Consider the following 15,733-nt stretch of genomic DNA (forward strand, 5'->3'; position numbering starts at 1 on the left):
GTGTTATGATGAACAATTTTAAGAGCTGAAATCAGGTTTGGATCTTGTAAAATGTGTAGAAGAGGCTGAACATTGTGAAAGTCCACTGTTGGCATAGTCTCTAAGGAGGCACCTATTTCTGGATTGCAGAAAATTTTCTTTTCATCAAAGTCAGTGACATGCAAGCCAGTAAGTGATGTTGTTCTACTGAGTGCAACGTATGCCATGCCTGGTTCAAATATGTTCTTTAGAGATACAACAGCACAATCAGTCGTCATTCCTTGAACTTTGTGGATAGTGCATGCAAAAGCAAGCTTCATGGGAAACTGTCTTCGAACAGTTCCTTTTCTTTTCAGTGGTTCTTCTGACCTCTCAATATAGACAATGCTGTCATCTCCATCGGGTACTTTGTTTCGATGCTTCTGCCCAGCATTCACATTATCCAAATGCAGGCCGATTAATTTTACAAATGTAGCACCATCTCTATTGTGAGTTGTTACTTTTGCCACCTTGCCAAAAGTGCCGTTTACCAGTCCATCTTCCACATCGATATTTCTGGTAAGCATTACTCTTGCTCCAACAGCTATTTGTATTGTGTCAATGAGGTCACCTCTGTCTCCTTTAAATGGTGCTGCTTGTCTTTTCATTTCCCCTGTTCTGGGATCTTTTTTGTAATCATTTGCATTAATGATTATTATATCTGAAAAACGAGATTGTATGGCAGCTGTATTGTGATTATCTACCTCTTTATTGGTTGCATAGATATGTAATGCATCGGATGGGCACTCTTCAAGGGAGGATCTTATTACAGACTGCAGCATGTGCTTGTCTGCATCAGTCAGCCTCTCATGCTTCTGTTTCACTCTCAGCCTGTTGAGCAGCTCAGCATATGCAAAATCGTCCCTCTGTCTCATTATTTGTGTTAGTGTTATCATCTGAAAATTATTTTTCCAAAAGTCTGGAATGTGGCCCTCATACACACAAAGTGGTTTTGCCCTTCCTAGAGGTGGCAGCTGTTGGAAGTCTCCCACCACTAAAACAGACATTCCACCAAAGGGTTTCTGATTACCTTTAATCTGTTGCAACCTCCAATTTACATAGGCAAACAACTGTTTTGACACCATGGATATTTCATCAATTATTAAAATGTGTGCATTAGAAAAATCTGCCCTGATTTCATCCAAGCTGTTTCCCAGGCCCTGGTATGGAGGCTTTAAGCTTCTTGGAAGCTTCAGAAGACAGTGTAGTGTTTTGCCTGAGATATTAAAAGCTGCAGTGCCTGTGAATGCAGTTAAAAGTATGGTTGGCTTTGAAATGTCTGTATGTTCTCGCATGCATGGAAGCCTTTGCAGTATCTTAGTTGCTTCTGCAAAAATACATTTAATTAAATGAGATTTACCAACACCTGCTCCTCCATTTAAGAAATACAAAAACTGTTGTGGGTTTTCACCAGAAACACACTTTTTGCACCAATCTCGTACACCATAAAATATAGAAGCCTGTGTTTGATTCAAGCTCTGATACATTTTGCGGATCTGTGCAGGATTGAGCTGGGCAGCTTCCACGAGTGGCATGGCTGTGTTACTGACAGATCTAGATACTATGTAATCAGGGATGTCATCTTGCTCATTCACTTCATTTGGATCAGTGGGTTCATGTTCCATTATGCTTTCCAATCGGATCAGTTCATTTGCTGGTGCCAGTGTAGTCCATGCATCTTCAATTGGACCATTCTTTTCAAAATCTTCAATTGCCTTTTCTAAATCCTCATTATGCTTCTCAAATTTCTCACGGTTCTGATTAACAATCTTGCACACACGCTGCAGCCCATCAATGACTGTGAGTTTTACTGAAGCAAGAGTGTAAAATGAGACATATGTGGGGAATCTTGTGGACCTCAGCTGCTCATCTGTGCGATGTGGCAAATAGAGTTTCAGCAGAGTTCCATAGAATTTTTCTGGATGTTTTTGCTGTGAAAAACGTGCAAATCTGATGACAGCAGGTTTTCCCTTTGTTCTTTTTTGTATGTGCCCCATATTATTTTGAAGTGGCAAAACATTTTTACCTTTTGTCTGTCTTCCATAAACAATGCGGTATTCGCTTGCAAATTCAGCCATGCATAGGTTCTCAAATTCAGGTCTGGCTGGTCTTGCCTTGTATTTGTCTGGCAATCCTGTCATCCACACATTCTCTACATCATCATCCATGGCTTGTAAGTACTTCATCGGTAAACTCATCTTTACAGCATTGTCATCTGTAGGTATGAATATGACAGCTCGTGATGATGATTTTAATTTCAGACTGCATGTGCGAGCAACTGCCTCTTGAGCGCTGACCTCTCTGTTCTTTGAATAGGCATTCATGACCTGCTTCATGCACTCACTTTCAGAAAGATTGTCATGGCTTGAGTCTTTCATCACTCTCTTGAGGTAATCACTCATCTCATGTTCTGCTTTCGAAATATATGACAGAATGTACATGATGCAGCTGTATGGATTGAGAATAAACTGTATGTCCATGTTTGCATTCCAGGCTTTTAACAATAGTGGATTATAGCCATTCACCCAGCAGTCCTGTGGTCGTCTCTCCATGACAATTGTATTTGATTTTGACATACATTCAATATAAGTCTCATAGTCTTCATAAGACATATTTGTTTCTCGAAGCAGCTGTGTTATTGATTCAAAGCTTTTAGTTGAGTCATTAAGTAGATCCCACACTTTCTGTAGCTGTTCTTTTGCAATGCTTTCTTTTCTTTTTTCCTCTGCTTCTGTCTCTTCATCTGACTGACCAGCAGGAGCAAGTCTGAGACGAGTTATCATGGTTCTATTAATGGGTGGTTTAGGAAATCCAAATCTACAGTGTTTCTTGTATTTTTTACAGGATTTGGAGTGGTTACGACTGTGCATCTGTACTTCAGTTACAATTTTGTGCAGTTCAGAGTCTCTGTTTGGGTCAGGTAATTTACATGAGATGTATTTATCAATGAAATTACAAACCACCTGATCTTGATCTGTTTCAAACTCTGGAGCATCTTTAACCCAAAATAAGCAGTGAATGTGTGGTGAGCCACGCTGTTGGAACTCTACTCTGTAGAAAAAATCAATTACCTCACCGATAGGTTGAGCAGGTGACATGATTAAATCTCTCATTAATGCTTCAACTCGTTTTTCAAACATTCTCATTGCTGTGACTGGGTTGCTTCTCAGGATTTCACATTTTACTGACCAGTCTAATTCTGAAAAGTTAACAGTTTCACACTGTTGTGCTTTAATGGCTGTTATTACTTCAGGCCATCTCATCTCAGCAGCACTAAATGTACAGAAAAATGTAGGAGTCCCTAATTGCCTTAGCATTGCAAACAAATCACGGAGAGTTTTCTCCCAGTATGCTGGAGTCCCTCTTAATGGTTGCATGAAACGTGTTGCATCTTTATTATTCACAAGCTTTTCTAATTCCTGTTTATCCTGAAGCAGTGAGCAGTTTATTCTCCGTCCATCACGGGTCATGGGTTTTGCTTTCCTTAGCTGGATAGACATACTTGATTTGGCCAAATGCATTTCAGTCACAAATTGTGCAAAAAATATATAGCTTGTATCCCTTGCACAGCGATTGTCAATAGAGAAGAGCCTTGTGTTAAAGTATCTGCTGGGAGAAACATGCTTTGCTCTGTCAGACTCATCAAGTGTGTTCTTGCCATCAGGAAACTGCACAGGAAATGCCATTGATTCAAGTTTTGGAATTTTAAAAATGCTAACAGGACTGTTACCCTCTGCTGGAGCAATGCAAAATACTCCATCATCATATGACAATAACTGCTGTCCAAGATCTGGGGGCTGAAGACATGTATCCAAAACGAGACCATGTTGTTGTTCTGTAGGTGGTTCAGGTTCACCACTGCCATCATTTTGATTGTCATTGTTCTGATGTACAGTGTTTTCTCCTGGGCCACAGCAGTCAGTGTCCATTGGTTCATCATTTACATTAGATTCATTTGTAGGCTGTCCATGATCATTAAGCATATCCTCTGCTGATAGTTCCTTGTTAATTACAATATTGTTATATTCTGAATGGATTTCTTTAAGTTTTTGCAAAGCAGACACGACTTTGTGCATGTTCATAGTCTGAAACTGATAGTGACCTTGATAGCACAAGCGTCTTTTAAGTTTCACTGTAAGCAGTTGTGACTCACTTCTAGGTCTGGGTAAATTATTTACAGTTGATTCTACATCAGATGCAACAGAAATTACAGCTCCTTTTATAGCTCGCTGTTGCCCTTTAGGAAGTGCCAAAATCTTAGCAAAGGGAATGTATTTTGCAATTACATGTCTTTCAAGAATATTTAAATCGGAGAGTTCTGGAGGAATGGCAGTGAACTGAAGATTATTGGCCAGAGCAATGTCTGGCATTATACCTATCTTCAGGGTTGTATGGCAGCAGTGACAGATCCATTCTGTATTTCTATTCTCAAAAGCACACTGATCAGGACAGTCATAGCAGAAGTGAACATAGTTACCTGTCAGGCATAAGGAAACTACTCTTGGGTTATTTTGATAGTTTTCATGATTACAACTGCGCACTTGATTTGAAAAGAGTGCTCTTCCACAGCATGTGCAGACATAGGTAGGTCCCTGGTTTATTACATGTCTAAAAATATTCAGTGCCCTTAATTTGTCTGTTTTCTGTATTTTAACTGGCTTACTATTTCCAAGATTTTCTGTTGCCTGGTGAACATGATCTATTAATCTGTATTTGTACTGTATTTGTTCTGCACACTGTATCTTGTGAAGTACCTTGAGTGCAGCTGTTTTGTTTTGTGATTTAAATAAATAGTATGCTTTGTGGCGGGACCTAAATTGTGAACCAAAGTGATAGAGTTGTTGAAACATTTTTTTTCTTTTTTCATAAAAGTTCAAATCATTTTTGCACCTGTTTGAATAATATTTTTTTTGCTTTTGTCTAAAAACAGGGTCATTTAAATACCTATTAACAACATACTGCATATGCTGCTGCTTATATTTAATATTTGTTCGGTAATTTATAATGACGTAGTTCTTTAGTCTATCCCTGTATTGTTTATTATTCTTGTAGTTATTAATTACATTCTTCTTCTTCTTTTCTCTGTATTGTTCATCATGTCTGTAACTGTTTATCGCTTTACACTTTTTGTTTTCTCTGTATTGTTCATCATGTCTGTAACTGTTTATCGCTTTACACTTTTTGTTTTCTCTGTATTGTTCATCATGTCTGTAACTGTTCATAGCTTTACACTTTTTGTTTTCTCTGTATTGTTCATCACGTCTGTAACTGTTTAGTGCTTTACACTTTTTATTCTCTCTGTATTGTTCATCATTTTTATATTTGTTCTTTGCATTACGCTTCTTTTTCTCTTTGTATTCTTTATTGTCTCTGTAATTTGAAAGGCTTGCACTTTTATTTCTTTCTCTGATTTTTTCACTGTTCTTCTCATAATTGTTTTTCATGGCTTGCTTTTGTTTTTCTCTGAAAGTTGCATTAGTCCAATAGTTATTTTTCATGGCTTGCTTATGTTTTTCCCTGTATTCTTCACTTGCTTTGTAATTTATAATTTCTTTTTGATTAGCTGTATTACTGTGCAGTTGTTTTTGGTATGCTCTCTCTCTTTGAGTCTTATTCAGCTTCTTTGATTTCTCATTTACATCATTTAAGTGGGAACCCTGACGATATAATGGTAATGGTGTACCAGATGAATCCAGTGAAATGTTGTCAAAAGATCTACATTGCTGATTACCAGAGGGAATGTTGTCAGATGATCCAGAAATAACGCATGGCTCTACAATGTTGTTCAGTGAAGTTTTACTGCTTACACAAATTTCTGCAGTTATGTTTGAAAATGATAAAGGAAGCAGTTCAAACTGTTCACAATTGCTCAGTCTTAAGCACCCTTGAAACAGCAGTAACAGTCTCTCAATCATATCCTCTAAACAGAAAAATGTCAGCATCACAGCAGTACCTGTACCCTCATCAGCAACCATGCCATCTGAAGCTCTGCAGTGCGAATCAAAATAACCAAACCTTCCTGAAAGATCTCTAAACACAGCAATACACCAGCCTCCACAGAGCATCAGTGCATCACTTACATCAGTTCTGAGACACTGGAGGGTGTTCTCAAGGTTTTCATATTCGCCAAGAGCCGGTCTGTCTCTGAGAAATCCAAACTTCTGGGGATGTTTAAGGATGTTGTAGCACTGTAAGCTTGTTTCAATAACAGTAGGAAGCTCGTCAAAATTGAGAAAATTGTCCACAAACTGTCCCTTATTCTGCAGTGTACGTTTGACACTAGTGTACAAAGCATCACCTTTCTGTAAAACGTAGTCCAAATCTAAACTCTTGAGCTCATTACACTCATTGTGCACAGCTAGAAACATTAACGCATTGCAGGTACACTGACGGCCATTGGAGTATTCACCATACCTTTCATCGGTTTGACAGTGGGATGCTGTAACAGAGAGCACATAGGGGTTGACATCTTCATTACCTGGTACAGACTTTGTGATGCAAATACTGTCACCTGAAGCTTCTATTTTCCGGCGCTGCTTCTGGATTGCACTTCTTTTTCCTTTTTTGGGCATTGTGGCAACTTTTTTAAAGAATAATTAACACAATAATAGTAGAAAAAATGCTGAGTAAAAAATTTATTTCAGTCAATTTAATTTATTAAAATAGCTTCACAAGTTTAACAAAAACTTTAAATATCAGCAAAATTGTATTTATGTCTAACTCGCTCAATAAAACTCTGCAAATGTGTAATACACTAAACTGATACAAATATTTGAATTCAAAGTAATGTCAATTTCTTAATGTATGTAAAAGATAGCAACAATTGGTTTAAAAATACAGAACTGACCAATAAAAATTTATTAGGTCACTGTCAGTGTTAATGTCTGTTGTGCATGCGGTTGTACAATACACAATATAACTTATTTCACCATATAATTGTGTTATGCTGGACCACAAAAAAATATTTATGAATATAAATTCAAGCAAATTGATTTGCCAATGTAATCTTTGAAAAATGTATGTTCGTTGAATACAACAGCTGAGTGCAGTAGTCAACAATTCTTCTCTGGAACTGCTGGAATTTAAATGAAATTTCAATGCAACTAACTAGGAATTCACTTTTTTTTTTTTTATTTACAAAAACTGATAAATCTTTTATTTGAAATCAAATTGGCTGTATTTGGGTTCACAAAACTCAGAATCACTTGTATGAGGATTCACAAAACTCAGAATCACTTGTATGAGGATTCACAAAACTCAGAATCACTTGTATTATGGTTCACAAAACTCAGAATCACTTGTATTATGGTTCACAAAACTCAGAATCACTTGTATTAGGGCTCACAAAACTCAGAATCACTTGTATTAGGGTTCACAAAACTCAGAATCACTTGTATTAGGGTTCACAAAACTCAGAATCACTTGTATTAGGGTTCACAAAACTCAGAATCACTTGTATTAGGGTTCACAAGACTCAGAATCACTTGTATTAGGGTTCACAAGACTCAGAATCACTTGTATTAGGGTTCACAAAACTCAGAATCACTTGTATTAGGGTTCACAAGACTCAGAATCACTTGTATTAGGGTTCACAAGACTCAGAATCACTTGTATTAGGGTTCACAAAACTCAGAATCACTTGTATTAGGGTTCACAAAATTGCTTCACAATAACTCTTGTATATGGGTTCACAAAATCTCTTGTATTTTGGCACAGTTTCTTGTATTTGGGCACAGAGTCTCTTGTATTTGGGCACAGAGTCTCTTGTGTTTGGGCACAGAGTCTCTTGTGTTTGGGCACAGAGTCTCTTGTATTTGGGCACAGAGTCTCTTGTGTTTGGGCACAGAGTCTCTTGTATTTGGGCTCAGAATCTCTTGTAATTGGGCTCAGAATCTCTTGTATTTGGGCTCAGAATCTCTTGTATTTGGGCTCAGAATCTCTTGTATTTTTGGTTCAAAAAACACACGCACACCACACACACGCGTACACCACACACACAGACAGACAAGGAGAGAGAGACAAAACAAACTGTTACAATTTTGACAAATTAAGCATACAAAAGTATCCACCTTATTTTGCAATAAAAAAGTGCTTTTCTGCGTTTAGATTAATTTGCCTCTACGTGTAAACGACTATGAATATCAAATGAGAGTAAATGGTGTGCTACAAAGCAGATTGATTGTGACAATTTAGTGAATGAAAAATACTATGATAAGAAAAATTCAGCTCTATAACAAGCTCTTTTATGTGGTTGAAATCTTGTGATGGAGAATGGCAGTCTTGCCACATTTATGGCGGCTAAAGGTTATAGTGGCTGTACCCATTCTTAAATGAAAAATAAGGTGGATATATTACTGCAGTGATGAGAACTCACAAATCTACTTAAAAAAAAGATATCAAACAAAATCATATTTTAACAATAAGATATTATACTTACATAGACCGTAAAAATGTCCAATCTGCTGTAGAAAAGCAAAAAAGATAAATTAAGATTAGCTCATATCTTACATTGCATTTTTTTCTTCAATTTTTACCAAACATGTACTGTTTTATTAAACTGTGTTTTTCATGGTACTTTTACACAACAATAAGTGTAACAGTTTGTCAATATTTGTTTAAATGCATTCCAGAAACTGATTAATTTTAAATGCATATAGCAAGGGATTTTTAGGATGTTAACTAGCATACAAACCTGTAAACAATTGAGAATATGCAGATTATTTTTTGATTTTCACTTCTCTACATTCAAATGTGCTAAAGACACTCTTCCGTATGTTACACTCATATACCTTTTTAAAGATGGAGCACTGCATTTTACGCTTTGCACTGTATAAATTTTGACCGTTTTAAACAGTCCTGTTTAGAGAACTAAATTTCACTGAATTCAATACAGGTAATATTCAAATGGGTTTCTCAAACATTCATAAAAGTGCATTTGTCATAGTTGTTGTACAAGATCTAAATTTGAGGTTTTTAAATTAAGCTGTTTTATTTTGTATTTAGTTTTTGACAGCAGCACAGTACAGTTGTTAAAATAACACCATAAACTTTAAATTGAAGAATTCATATGTCTGAAATTCAAGTACTGTCAAGAAGCATGGGAACTCATAATTGAGTTACTACTTAAATGCATACTTGAATTATTTGTAAGACACTGAATATAATAAATATTTTTAGAAAATGTACTTACATGTCAAAAAATGAGAGACTTGGGTCTGAGTGGCACTTAAAAGTGCCTTTTGGGTATTATTCAGTTGCTGTTGAAAAGCAAAAAAAAAAAGGCAGGGTGAGGGGGGTACACATGTTATAAAGCATGTATGATTCAATGTCATGGTTTATTAACCATACATTAAAGATTCAGATAGGCTAGAGAACTTACCACAATCGTAACGATGTCTTCTGCTGAAAACAGAGAGAAGAAAAAAGTTATGTTAATGTTTTTGTTATTTTATACTAATTTATTAATTTTCTTTTCGTCTTAGTCCCTTTAATCAGGGCTCACCACAGCTGAATGATCTGCTAACTAACTAACTAACTAAAACTTCCAGCATATGTTTTATACAGCAGATGCCCTTTCAGCTACAACCCATCTGTGAAACACCCATACACTCTCACTTACACACATACACTATGGACAATTTAGCTTTCTCAATTCACCTATAGCGCATGTCTTTAGAGGAAAAACTTGTGGGAGAAACTGGAGCACCTGGAGAAAACCCATGCCAACACAGGGAGAACATGCAAAATCTACACAGAAATGCCAACTGATCCACCAGGACTCAAACCAGCAACTTTCTTGCTGTGAGGCTACAGCGCTACCTACTGCGCCACCCATTGTTTTTTATTTTAACAGTATAAACCAACTTAATAAGAGAGCTTATGTAAACATACAGGAACACGTTTTAATACAAAATAACTACAATGCATTTAATATAGTGCCTTTTTATAACTGAAATGATTTATGCAGTATGTAAATGATGACTCTGAATGCAAATATTGAGAATTTGGCATTAAACATACTTACATGCACAGAATCAACAATCTGTCAGCAAAAAAGAGAAAGGGAGAAAAAGAAACGAAGAAACAGATTAATAACTTAGCCACCTGTATAAAAAGTAAGTCAAACACTAAGTTGTACTATAACTGCACTCAAAATAAAATCGGTAAAGTGGAGTTTATTTTACGAGCTGTTAGTTGAAAACGACATTTCCATTCACGACCGTTAACCGTTAGAGTTTGAACGGGAACAAGTTTATCAAATTGATTGAATGTTATATACAGGTTACAAGTAAGGTATCCCAGATAGCAGGCAGTAATCGGCCCGAGCTCGGCTGCCCCCCGGCGCCTCCGGCTCCGACTCGGCATCGGCGAGTGTTATCCGGGCCGAGTGCGGCCCGCAGCTCGCTCGCGCACATGCGGTTGTGATGCGGCTGTAAAGCACTGGCCCGATTCCGGTCAACCATATCCTGGCCGCTTCTTGCAAGGACTCGGCTGATGGCAACCGATTAAGTTCTTATTTTATCTAGTAATCTGTTAGCGCCACGTTTAATGATAATTTGAGAAAATATTCATGGTACTATAGCAAAAAAAAAAAAAAAAGAATATTTAGTGTGGATGGTCGCAATGTTTAGACGCAAACATAACAATATTATTTATAAATAGATTATACATGTCATCTAGAGAAAAACTATGTAAAATTCGCTTATTTTTGAGATAGCACGCTCCTGTGCTGACTGTTTTTGTTTTAAAGCAGAAGTTGGTTTCATAATAAACACATGCGTTACTAAATTCCTGATCCAAACTCCAATCCAGACGGTGGCGGTAATGCTCCAAAAAGCTGGTTGTCAACCACCATGGCACGAAGATCACAAGAAGAAAAAGTTTGGTTTTTCAAAGACTTCAAGTGGATTCCGGTCAGAAAGGTAAGCTTTTTACTGCTTGTGTTCTGTATAATTAGCGAATTTAGAGCTTAAAACATTTCCACGGTGTTTGGTTGTAACAGTGTTTAGTAATTTAAAACAGTTTGATACGAAATGTAACTTGCTTTAAGAAACACGACTGGAGCTAATGTATGCTAACGCTAACAGTTACAAACACGTCTGAAAGTTCCTGTTCCTTTTACACAATGTTAGATTGTAACGTGTGTAGTAACTGAAAACTATTTTAATTATTTTAAAGAAACATGAAACGAATTTGTGTGTATGCTAACTTTGCGTTAAAGAAAGCTTCTGTAGACGAATCCATTTACTAACTTGGCAAAACGTGTTTTTTTCCTGATTTAACATTATAAAGTACCGTGGATGTTGAAAAAATCATTGTACTGGCGTATACTTATCCAACAGTATTAATTCTGTGATTATGTGTAAATAAAAACTAATCGTTTTGGATTAATAAAATATTATTGTTTATCTTGTTTATGCAGTTAGTCACGAAAATGATCGAAACTCGACTGTTTACTATTCTCTTTAAATTATCCAAGAGAAATATATTACTATGCACTTTAATTCATATGTGTTAGCCTATGTGAATCAATTATATCTTTTGTTCAAGCTGTAATGGTCAGTTAATGTAAAACTGAACGTCTTAAAGCAGATTTTGATGTTTTTTTTTTTGTTTTTTATGTTATTGACAGTGATAAATTCTGATTTAAATGAATGGGTAACAATATTTGTTGGTTAAGTCTTATTGTTCTTGTTTAACAAAGGTTAGTGAGATCATTTTGCAGCACATCACGACCAAAGAAGTCAATGGCACACTCTTTTGAACGTGAATAGGCATGTTATAGTTGTGTGCTAAAAGTCCATTATAAGCTGTAAACTGCTGATACATTTTCAACATAGATTGAGCTTTTCAGACATTACATTACTAATTGCTTCACAAACAGCTGAAATGGTTTATTGTTATTGGCTATCATCATCAAACATTTTTCACAATGGTAGGTTAATCTTCATGGGTACAGAATAATGCATGTGCTTGACCATCTTACAAATCTATGTCTCAGATTCATAAGGCTGTCACTCTGCATGAATCTCCGAATAAATCTTGTGCAACCTTCTGTGTACCGATTATTTACACTATAGGTATTATATGCATTAATTAACTTTGATAGTATTTCAGGATTTGAACTTTTCTTTACGGGAGGTTAACAACAATGTGATGTTTTATTATAGATGCATATGAGGAAGCTCGACTCAAACATCCACACGCAACTGTGATTTCTGACTGGTAGACAGATGAGGACGATGATTGCCTGTCATACATCTAAAGACAGAACAGGTTTGTTTGCAATTATTTTAAACACATACTGTCAACATTATGTCATTGATCTATTACAACCTGTGAGTTTTGCCCTGGCACTATACTAAAGTGATGTTTTGTTTTGTAAATGTATCTGATTAAGGGACAGTATAGACACATCTATACCATGATGAAGAAAAATTACTTGGAACAAAGAGGCTGGATAAAAGGCAGGTATGAAGATTTCAGAAATCAAGGCAGCACCACAAGTACCATCACCATCAATGACTATGGCAGAAATCTTAAGACCACCATCAAGATGCACAGATAATGTACATTCCAGTACACCAGGCGTGTCCAAACTACGGCCCGGCTTTTTATAAATATCAATAGAATCTGTCCCGCTATACAAAAATGAACGTAATTCAATAAATAACCACCGGGTGTCGCTATTACATGCATTCAATTAAGCAGCAGTTCTTGTTATGATCTATCTATCTGTCTGTCTGTCTGTCTGTCTGTCTGTCTGTCTGTCTGTCTACACACAGTTGAAGTCTGAATTATTAGCCCCTCATTGATTTATTTCTTCTTTTTTAAATATTTCCCAAATGATGTTTAACAGAGCAAGGACATTTTTACAGTATGTCTGATAATATTTTTTCTTTTGGAGAAAGACTTATGTTTTATTTCGGCTAGAATAAAAAGCGGTTTAAAATTTTTCATGAACCATTATAAGGTCAAAATTATTAGCCCCTTAAGTCTTCAGAACAAACCATTGTTTTAAAATAACTTGCCTAATTACCTTAACTTGACTAGTTAACTTGATTAACCTAGTTAAGCCTTTAAATGTCACTTTAAGCTGTATAGAAGTGTCTTAAAAATATCTAGTCAAATATTATTTACTGTCATCATAGCAAAGATAAAATAAATCAGTTATTAGAAATGAGTTACTAAAACTAATATGTTTAGAAATGTGTGGAAAAAATGTTTAACTCTCCGTTAAACAGAAATTGGGGAAAAAATAAACGGTGGCTAATAATTTAGGGGGGCTAACAATTCTGACTTCAACTGTATTTATATATATATATGTGTGTGTGTGTCTGTGTGATGTATGTAAAATTTGGCCCGCGACAACGTTTGTTTTTTTGCATCTGGCCCTCGGCCCAAAAAGTTTGGACACTCCTGCAGTACACCTATGAACATTTACAGTCTTTGTTCTAGTGCAGTTTGAGATCAAGACAGAACTTATTGCATCTCGTGATGTCTTTGTAAGAATTGAAGACATCACTAAATTTGTTAAGGTTTAATGCAGCTAGAAAGTAAAGATCAACTAGAGAATATCAGCAGTGTCTAACCCACTGTTGTATTTACAGAAGTTGTATGAGAATAAGCTACAGGTTGATTTATACTAATCTGTTATTTTTCTTTTTTAGCACGACTGACTGAAGTTTTAAAATCATGCAACGTCATAAAGCAGCAGCTGGGCCTGATTCTCACAAAACCAAAACAGACGTGATGAAATTCCAGATGTAAACACATTTGACCTTCCTTTGGCCAATTTGATTTGGAAAAGCTTGAAAATCAACTAAAGGAGCAGCCCGAACAAATGAAGAAACTGGTAAGTTCAAGCTCTTGCTAATTTCAAAGTGTTTTAAGTTTATTTGTTTTTTTTGATAGTGTTTTTGCTTCGTAGGTAGCCTACTTTTTTCCTAATTTTTTCTTTTTTTTTTTACATTAGTACTTGTTCACTACTAATTATCTGTTTATCTTTTAATCACAGATGGAGCGAGGACAAATGTCCATACCACGCCACTGATAAAGAAGTGGAAAAATGCATTACAAGGTAGCTACAACTTGCCCCTGACAGGGATGGAGGAAGAAAGAAGAGAAAGCTAATGTGTCAAATGTCTACATCACTATTTTGTTTTATTTTTTAAACAACATTTTAAGTGTATTAGGATGTTCCCTGATACTTGAACAATTTGTTTCTTTCATTTGCATTTATATATATATATATGTATATGTATATATATATATGTGTGTTTGTGTGTATATATATATGTATGGTATGTGTGTGCGCCAAATTCTGAAGAAACATATTGCTACATTTTTAATAAACGTAATACAAGTAAAATTATAAATATAAAATTGCACAAGACGTGTATATATATGAAATGTATAATCATCTCACTCATGTCTTGCTGTTTGTGCAATTGATTTTGTTCAAGTTTATTTAAAAAAAAGTTTGACTTTATACTTCTGCAATTTTATATATATATATATATATTTGTTTGTTTATTATTATTTAAACGTTTTATTAAAAAATGTTTCAAGATGTTTCTTCAGAATTCTGCAGTACTTTTAACAAGTTTGACTTGGATATTTTACGGATTGTCATTGGTATTTTTAAGATGTTTCTTGCTATATCTTAAATTGGTTTCTATATTTAGGTTCATATAAAATTTAGCTGTTTTTTACAAATTTTTAATTCAAGTCTATTGGGAAAACAGGGTTGTTTTAAAAAACATCTGTGTTTGTGTGTAATTTTTAGATTTTTTGTTTAAATCTTTCTGTGTGTCTTTATTGTGTTGTTTTATTGTTGTTTTTATATTGATATTCTTGTGCACTACAAAATTATTTATAAAATTTTAGTACTATTTTTTTTCATGCAATCAATAAACGTTTAACATTTATTTATTTTGTCATTTGTCTGATTATTTTCGTTACAGAATATGTATGCAGTTTGCACTTTATTCAAAGGTTAAACGCAGTGCTTAGACTTTGTGTTTACATTATAGCCTGTGTTTGCTGTTATATAAATTCAAATGGTTGTAATACCATATATCAAGTACCAATGTAATACCAAAACGTTTTATAAGGTGTATAAATACGGAGTCGCGCCAGCTCCGGGCCGCAGCGCACATTACCCTCGCGCCGATTCCGGCGCGGATGCGCAGCGTCGGCTCGCTTACGGCCGCCGCATCTGGCCCGCTTGATTCGGGCCGGAATCGGGCAGTGAGTCCACAGGCATCCGGCCCGAGTCCGGCAGCCGAAGTTGGGCCGAGGGGTTAGTCTCCGGCAGGCGACAATCTAGCCGGAACTGGCCCGAGTGTATTTTGCTATCTGGGATTACTCTCCTAAACTAACGGCAAACAATGAAGTCATCTATTGTAATATTAGGGTAATTATAAATTGCCATTATTTGTATGAGAGAAGCGGAGAGAGAGATATTCAGAAATGGGTGAATATTTACCTGCCGGAGCAACGGTGTAGAAATGACGACGGTTCAAAATTGAATGACAGTTCATAACCTCCATCAATGTCATTGGATAGAATAAATCACGTGGTAAACAACTGATGACGACCGCGAGCCGCAATTATAATTACATATAATAAAATAATAATAATAGTTTTGTCACTTTTGTCTATATTTTATAAAGTATTTAATATAGCAGCCATTAAAAATGGAAATTTGGTA

General features: G+C 35.8%; 1 protein-coding gene and 1 long non-coding RNA gene across 2 annotated transcripts in view; one reads left to right on the forward strand and one right to left on the reverse strand.

Moving 5' to 3' along the window:
• LOC110439461 (uncharacterized) overlaps positions 1–15,733 on the reverse strand; it is a 1,085,403-nt gene that overhangs the window by 460,180 nt on the left and 609,490 nt on the right. The window lies entirely within an intron of this gene.
• Positions 10,886–14,948, forward strand: LOC137491007 (uncharacterized). The gene is made up of 6 exons (XR_012402315.1): positions 10,886–10,940; positions 12,189–12,294; positions 12,419–12,489; positions 13,689–13,873; positions 14,036–14,239; positions 14,590–14,948. It is a non-coding gene; the product is annotated as an uncharacterized lncRNA (long non-coding RNA).

The sequence above is a fragment of the Danio rerio genome, chromosome 4, assembly GCF_049306965.1.
Source record: "Danio rerio strain Tuebingen ecotype United States chromosome 4, GRCz12tu, whole genome shotgun sequence".
Lineage (NCBI taxonomy): Eukaryota > Metazoa > Chordata > Actinopteri > Cypriniformes > Danionidae > Danio > Danio rerio.